We start from the raw sequence: 8,635 nt of genomic DNA, 5'->3' as shown, positions 1-8,635 counted from the left end.
GTTCTCACTGATGGCTTCGCTCGATTGATGAGGGGTGCATATTTGGGGGTGAGGAACAAAGAAAAGTGATCTGACTGTCCCATATGGGGGAGGGTGGTAAGCCACAACCATGTTTGCGTATACATGGTCTAAGGTTTTGTTCCCTCTGGTGTGACAGGAAACATGCTGGTGAAATTTGGGGAGCACTGCCTTTAAGTTTGAGTGATTAAAATCACCCGCAACAATAAGAGTTCTTTCATAACAAGCTTAGCATCAGCATCGGGGGAATGTAAGCTGCTGTTATAATGGTGGAAGTGAACTCCCGCATAGATTATCCCGTAGATAAAACAGTCTGCATTTAAGCGTGAGAAACTCCACACTGTTAGAAATTACCAGCATTTCACAATAATTAACAGTATTATTTTACAGTAACTTGTTGTAATTAAGTTTCCCTGTAATATTCCAATGAATACCTGTAAAAACTACAGTATCCTTGGATTTTACAGCATTTAACTCTTATTTTACAGTAAAATCTTGCAATCTAAAACCTGCTGTTATATCACAACAAGGTCTGTAATATCACAGCAACACAGTGAAAAAAATTAAGGATTTCACAGCATTAAACAGTATTATTACAGTGAAATATTGTATTGAAATATGCCCTGGGAAGTCACATGACATAACCGAACTGTTTTGAACCATAGACTGTATAAAAACATGCACGTAGTGACCCATAGACTCCTCAAAAGCGGTTTTGAAGCTCAAAGTGTGCAGAGCGGGCAGTAGACATCTTGGCAGCGCGTCTTTTTCTGCTGTAAAGTTGGGCATTTTAACATGGGGAGTCTATGGGACTGACTCCCTTCTGCAGCAAGCCTCAAGCGGCCAGTCGATGAATTGCAGTTTTGGTCACTTCCTTATGGCTTCACGAGAAAGAGCGCGAGGTTGCCGCTCATTTTGAACTGAAGACGCCGTCGTGTCCCTTTTCTATTCCGGGCTGAATGGAGAAGGTGAGCAGCGTGCATGTTTGCAGCACTTACACCCATGTTATTTTAATATAATTATAATATTTACTTTCAAATAAACGTTTATGGCATGACACAGTTCACATTTTGTTAGCAAGTGCCCGGAATTGTTGAAAGTTCTCTCACAGCATTTGCTAATAGTAATGCTAGTAATGACGAGAGTTTTGCTAAAATTTTTCATGTCACTATCACCGTTTAGACATATCTGGTGTTTGTAAAGTTTATAAAACCAATGATGGGACAAACATTACTATTTATGTGTGCACATTTCTGTAATTAGTCAAGGTTATCATAGATTAGCATAGAGGAGCTAACCGTTAGCTGTTTAACTTTAATAACGTAGTGATTCAAACGGTCCATGAAAAAATATTTTTCCAGTGGATATCCTAGTTACAACATGACTGAGCTAACTGGAGTAAGTTAGTTTTATGTCGTGTTCAACAACAGGAGGGTTTTAACACTATTGTTCCCACTTGCCCTGATATGAATGAATAATAATTGTAAAAGTTGTAAATGCACTTTACATTGAGTGAGCATTTAAAGTGCAACAGAAAAAACACTATATATATATATATATATATATATATATATATATATATATATATATATATATATATATATACAACTGCTAAAATTAAATTACAATGATCAATGATCATAATCAAACTGAATTTCTTATTGTTGGTTGCCTTTGTGTAATTTCTCCTTTTTCTTTCCTTTTCTTTTCAGGTCATCAGGGGGCGAGGCTAACCATCCTATTCAGTGTCAGGCTAAGAGTGAGGAGAAATAGATTAGGTAGGTGACTAGTTAACATGCACCACAATGTTCAACTGTAAATTCGTTGGCTGTGAGCATGTGTCTGAGAATGTGTGTAACTATGTTCAGCACACAAAACTGCATAGCAATGCCCCCAATTATCACTATCAGTGTGGGGTGCTTGACTGCTCACGGAGGTACAGAAAACACACAGGACTGCAAATTCATATGTATAGGCAGCATAGGTCCTACCTGCAGGCTGCTGGGCCTATACTGCCTGGCACATCAGCTCTACCTAAATCCATGCTATTGTGTGTTAACTATGTTACAGCCATGTGCCACTGCTGTGGACGTCAATACTGCAGAACTCCCCGCCACCCTCTGCTTGATCATTCAAGGTAACGTTACTTTGATCTAGTAGCGACATTTCTAACTCATTATTTTGTTTTCATTCTAGAAATCTACATGACCACAATAAATAATAATAATTATAATAAGAATTACATTTGTATAGCCCTTTGTATCTTAAGCAGATCCCAAAGTGCTTATAACACAATGTTGTATCTGTTCATTTCAGGTGACATGATGAAGCCCTCTGGATGGCTTATATCCATCGAGGGACATGTCGTGTTGGGCCCACACCCTTTCTTTTTACAGGGAGTAGCAGCATTCTTCAACAGCCATTACATATTCAACCTTGAGTAGCCTGCCGCTGGATCTTTGACAATGGAGTTCATTCAAAGGTATTTTATAAAGATTGCATTTAATCTTGTAATTCACATTATAGTACAGGCTTCCAACTCAATGATTGTCTTGGGGTCGAAAATTCTGACAAACGAGGTACCTGAGGCTAGCCTGGTGAGACCATCCTGATCTCGCGAACTCATTCAATTTCGCTTTGCAGATCAGTCTGGGTTTCTACACATGTTATGCTGACAAATACCCTAACCCTAACCCTAACCTAACCCTAACCCTAAGTTTTTGGACAATTTTAGCATGACTTTCTCCACAGTATACATTGTAAATTCACAGTAAATTATTGTCAACTTGTACATTACTTTCACAGTACACACTGTAAAAGTACAGGGCCTTGTTGTAATGATGTACAACAAAAGATTGTAATTCCCCAGTAATGTACTGTAATATCACAGTAATTGCTTTGTCATTGAAGCTGTGCAGTTACAGTATACAGTTGTGCTTTTATAACAATACATTGTAATATCACAGATATAAAATTACAGTAAATTGCTGTGAGTATATTTCACAGGATATTGCTGTAATCCTTACTGTGAAAGTCATGCAAAATTTATCCAATTATTTATTGTAAATTTACAACGGAAAATTTTACAGTGCAGGTTAGCTGAACAATGCCTCCCAACAATAACAGAGTTCGTGCACCAAGCTTTGTTAACATACTGTACATTGACCAAAGTGCAGAGACATAACTTTTCATCACATGATTTTATTTAGTGATCAGAAAACAGTATATCCAATAATAGGACAATCAAAAACTGAAGCATTCAGGAACCAGATGATGTTAAACAATAACAAAAGGCTTGGAATGAACAGAAAAGTAAAGAAACTAAACAGATACTTTGAAGTTAAGTTGAACCTAAACATGGTTTATAAAGCTTGAGTGTGAGAAAACTGGCAACAGGTGAGGTGTAATCAAAAGTTCAGTGACTGTGAATGTTGAAGCTGTAGCGATTTTGGCTCGCGAAGCAAGGTAAATATTTATGAGTAATTATAACTCGTTATAGTGACTCTAAATATTTTAACCTAAGTTGAAATTAACGGTAATGAAATTAACGTTACACTTATTTGGTCTGTTCGTCCGGCGAACAGTCCGTGTAACCTTTATTAATTCTATGAAGGCGGTATCTTCCCGGCCAAGAAAGATTCGCTTCCCTTTTAATTTATACCGTAATTTAAATTAAATTAACTTAATAGAGCATGTAGTTCAGACCAGATGTTGCAGGTACCTTAATTTGTGAGCGATACTCAGAGACAATCACTTATTTGGCACAAAAATATGGCATTTAATGAATGAGACAAACACAACATAAAACTAACTACACAAACAAACAAAAGAAATAGGGAAAACGAAGATGAAAATAAAATAAAACAAAGGAAATTAAAATTGGTGAAAGGGAGGAAGAGACTGGAAAGAAGAAATTAGAGAAAGGAAGGAAAGGAATGGCAAGCTTAGACTCAAAAATTAAATCACACCCTAACTGGGAAATCGTCACAGAAACTTAAATTCACCTTAAGATTCAATGAAAGATTCCTACTTAAAATTACGCATCTAAATTGGTTGGTAAAGGAAACGGTTACTTGCATTGGCTTACTGCACAAGAGTCCGGATGCAACAGAGAAATCTCTGAAGTCAGTTAGGGTGGGGTCAGACGTTCTTACAAGTTCTCCTGAAGAATCAGAATAGTTGTCGTTCTTGGAAGTGAAGCTTGCTGGAACTTCTTTAAAGGAAGCTGGAGTCGTCTTGAAGCTTTTCCGAAAGTCTGACCACGGATTATTGGTGTTTGTGACAATTTAAAGGTCGCGAACTCCACCCATCTTTGGGGAGATGACCAATACTTCGGTCAGGATTTTTGGAGGGAAAAACTCCCTTTGTTTCAGGTGTCTGTGGGCGTGGTTTAGCTATCAAACTTTTAGATGACTTTAAAGTTTGATCCAGGGTGTATTAAGACGGTATGGCGCTTTTCGTGTTCAAATAAAATACACTGTTGGTTAAAAAAACGAGTAACTGATTATTTTGTGGTCATTTGGATACTAAACATGAAGGGTAATGACGGTAGGAGCAGGAGGCCAGGGAGGTGCTGGAGGGTTAGGGTTAGGGTTAGGGGTTAGGCTGGTTATGCTGGTTTGGCTGGTTCCATCGACCCGGTCGGTTTGGCTGGTTCCGTCGACCCGGTCGGTTCGGCAGGTTCCGTCGACCCAGTCAGTTCCGTCGACCCGGTCTGTTCGGAAGGTTCCGTCAATCTGGCTGGTTCCGGCGACCCGGTTGTTTCCGCAGGTTCTGTCGACTAGGTTGGTTCGGGTGACCCGGTCGGTTCGGCAGGTTCCGTTGACCCGGTCGGTTCGGCTGGTTCCTTCCCCCCATTCGGTTCCGGCTACCCGGCTGGTTCCGGCGACCCGGCTGGTCCAGCTGGCGGCTTAGGGATGCCGGCCGCCCGAGCCAACCTCATCGGGGTATCCGCCAGTTTGGAGACCAGCCGGTTAGGTACGGTAGCCATGAGAACTGGCTCAATCACGGGTGTGCACGGGACTGGCCTGGATGGAGGCAATGTGGGGCATTCGGGCGTCCGTGGCTGATTCCACTCTGTGGCCCACGGACCCCGATGCTTGCTGCCCCCCCCCCCCCCCCCAAAAATATTTACGGCCGGCTTCCGTCTCTACACTGCTCAAGCTTAGCGCGGACCCGCCCAGGAGCAATGCCAAGTTGACAAACTCCGAGAATGATTTCATCTCTCGGGTAGACGGCATCAAGTATCGTAGGATGTCCTTAAGTCTTGAAAATGTCTTTGAGAGCCTTCTCGTCAAATTTGACCTGATTGCACAGGTCCACGAAAACCTCCGTATATTCCTCGACCGGGGAGTCCTCCTGACATAGACAACACAGGATTTCTGCTGGATCCATGGGGTTGGTCGTTCTGTCGCGATGTGACATGGTGAGACAAAGGGCAAGAAAGGATCCAATTGCAGATAGAACTTTTACTGAACCAAAACAAGAAACAAACGGATAGGCAGGCAAAACAGATCAGGACACTGAACAGGAACAGTGAAACATAAACCAAACACCAACAACGACTAACACCACGGAAGTGAACAGACAGAGTAAATGTAGTAAACAGGAGCTAATCACAAAGCAGAGACAAAGACAAAACACCTGGGGAAGAGATAGAATGTAATTAGTGTCCATGGTAAGCAATGAGTGGGCGGAGCAAACAATTAACAGGGCAAGGTAGCAGACAGACAAACATGAAAACACAGATGGGCTCCTTACAACACCCTTGTCAAGAAATTAAGGAGCAAATCATTTTAAGTCAGGCAAGCCTTAAAAGACGGACACATTACAAAAAGGGTTATAAGAATGAGAACCTTAGAGTACCTTATCTTCGGGTTTTATTAGTAAAAGGAATGTCTCATTGTGTTGTGTGTGTGTGTGTGTGTGTGTGTGTGTGTGTGTGTGTGTTCTGGTTTAGGGCCCTATGAGTTCAATCGGAGAAGCCGCATGGGGTTATCTGGTCTTTTTGTGGGCTCCACTCAGTAAAACTGAGTGGTCATCGGTTAATTGAGGAGTAGATGTTGAAATTTAGGGTGCCTGGGACATGAAATCTAAAATGACCTGTACCAGACGCTACAAAGCACAGGGGCCTGTTTCAGAAAGGAGGTTCAACCAACTCTGAGTTTAAACTTGAACTCTGAGTTGACTAACCTTGAGATGGGAAACTCTGAGTTTTCAGTTACAGAACAGCTGAAATGAGTTCCCTTTCGAGGGCACTCAACACTGCGTCAGTACTGACGCTATGGGAATGCTTCTGTGAGGAAGTGTCTGAAGCTCTGTGTGCACACACGCTATTTTAATGGCTCTGGAAGGACACGTGATGGACTGATTACGTGCCAGCAAGTCCATATAAGGGCATTTATGTCACACTACTCCAGCTTCTTTGTCTTCAGGAAGCGCTCTGTGTATGTGTGTCAATTGTTTGTCCTGTCTGTCTAGTACAGGGGGAGAAAAAATATAGAGAAAGCTAGGCAAGGAAACAATAATGTGTCGCAAATTAAGCATTTTAAGAGATGCGTGCATCCGTGCCCCCGCTTTATCACAGGGGACGACATGCACTCTCTTTGCGTTGTTTGTTTGGTAGAGGTGCATGCCCAGTTGGCTCTCAAGGGAGCCGGCTGCGTGCAATGTGCTGCGTACTCTCTGATCCCACCTGGCTGTAATTCTCAGCTTCGGCTGTGCCTTGTTGTACGGGTCCCGAGTCCGCCGAGGTGGCGTGGCGGCTTCAATCACGGGGTTCGCAGGCTGAGTTAGCAAGTAAGACACAGGCTTTTCCCTTTCTCTTTCCCTCTCCCCTAACCCGTTCGCTCGATTTCGGTTTCGGAAGCTCGCGCTGCGATTTCTCCCAACCCGGAAGAGAGCATGTTGCTTCCACGTTAGGCTCTGAGGAGCTCGATGTGGGCCGGGAAGGGCTTCCCCCCCTCTGAACAGCCGGCTGCGTGCATTGTGAGGGATTCCCTCTGCGCTCACCTGGCTGTATTTTCACGGGTTGAATTAGTGAATATGGAGCAAGAGACAGGTTTTTCGCTTTCTCTTTCCCTCTCCCCTAACACTGTTCGCTCGATTTCGGTTTCGGGAGCTTGCACTGCGATTTCTCCCAACCCGGAAGTGAGCATGCGGCTTTCCGCGTCGGGCTCTGAGGAGCTCAAGGTGGGCAGGGAGGGGCTTCCCCCCTCTGAATAGCCGACACAATCATCTGCGTTCGAAGAGCTCCTCGAGGCGGTGACACGCGCTATGTCTAAGCTAAAATTAGATTGGCCTGAAGAGGAAGTAAGTGTCGTCCGTTATAAGCTAGACTACCGCTTTCTGACTTCAGGCCGCAGGCTACCAGGCTGCCGTATTTCCCAGACCTCCATGCCAAGGTGTCGAGGTCTTGAAGAATTCCATTTTCAGCACGTATTTTTTTCTCCTGCCATGTCGGACTAATCAGCCATTATAGGGCTTGAAAGCCATGGTATGGGGCGATGCCTGGGATTGAGGAGACGCTTACGGGCTATCTCTCACCTACATCGCCCGCACGGAGGAAACCGGCCTATATATATATATTACACATGCAATTGCATATTTTTTATTTGAAAGCATTAGAAATGCTGTTTCTTGTCTCTCCTTATTGTTCAAGTGGTTGAGGTTGATTTGGGATTTAGAAAGTAATTAATAAGTAAATAGAGCAAATTAGTAAGTAGACCAATACTTTCTAGAGATAGTAATTATTACATTAATATAATTAGACTTGTTGAATATGTAATTTGTAGTTAGTAATTAAGAACTATTTTAGAGTAAACAACACAAAAATGGTCAGAAAGCGCTTAAGAGTGAGGCACATTTTCCTGACCGCTCTGCAACCAGTAGCCTTATTAATATATTCTGCATCCCCAATGTTATACAGAAAACTACCATTTGCAAAGAAACGTAAGGCAACACAAAGCATCTGCTCAGATGAAAGAGAACAGCCGCAATGGCTGATGTTTCTGATTTAAGGATGGATGAGATTATGGATGTACATGTATCTTATTGACTAAAGAAAAACGGTACCGCTCAAATAACAGTGCATAGGGATATGACAAAAAATCCACTCTGGGCCTCAAAATCCTCTCCTGATGTAAATGTAACTTCCTACGAATTTATATAGACTCTTCATCAACAGGATCGTCCATAAAAGTACATTTCATTCCCTTTGATGCTCTCTGTTTAACTGAAATGTGTGCAATGAATGAGGTGTTTAAACATCGCTTCCTCTTTAAAAAAGGGGAGGAGACCGAAAGAAACTCGAGGAAAACCTACTCCCGACCAGGTTAGATTCACAGAGTACGTTACCTCTCTTTCAGAAACGGGCTTAACTTAACCTGCTTTCCTGGGTTTAACATACTGTACCTCCCTTTCTGAAACGGAAAACCCAAAGTTTCCCTCATTTCAGGGTTAACATACTCAGAGTTTTCACTTAACCTCCTTTCTGAAACAGGCCCCAGGTGTGTTGTGGGAATTGGAGTCCAGGTTGTGGTCTGTTTTTAGGCTGTAATGTGTTCAGTGGTCTGGGATGCATCCATGTGATAGTGGAGTATCCTGTCAGAACAGCAGT

At 42.5% G+C, this 8,635-nt stretch overlaps 1 long non-coding RNA gene across 1 annotated transcript; it reads left to right on the top strand.

Moving 5' to 3' along the window:
- The first annotated feature begins 1,728 nt into the window (after positions 1 to 1,728).
- LOC125139094 lies at positions 1,729 to 2,470 on the top strand. The gene is made up of 3 exons (XR_007138218.1): positions 1,729 to 1,796; positions 2,089 to 2,155; positions 2,335 to 2,470. It is a non-coding gene; the product is annotated as an uncharacterized LOC125139094 (long non-coding RNA).
- Positions 2,471 to 8,635: the final 6,165 nt, after the last annotated feature.

This window comes from Tachysurus fulvidraco, chromosome 16 (assembly GCF_022655615.1).
Source record: "Tachysurus fulvidraco isolate hzauxx_2018 chromosome 16, HZAU_PFXX_2.0, whole genome shotgun sequence".
Taxonomy (NCBI): Eukaryota; Metazoa; Chordata; class Actinopteri; order Siluriformes; family Bagridae; genus Tachysurus; species Tachysurus fulvidraco.
The sequence above is the reverse complement of the archived record's forward strand: the minus strand, read 5'-3'. Positions and strand labels throughout refer to the sequence as shown.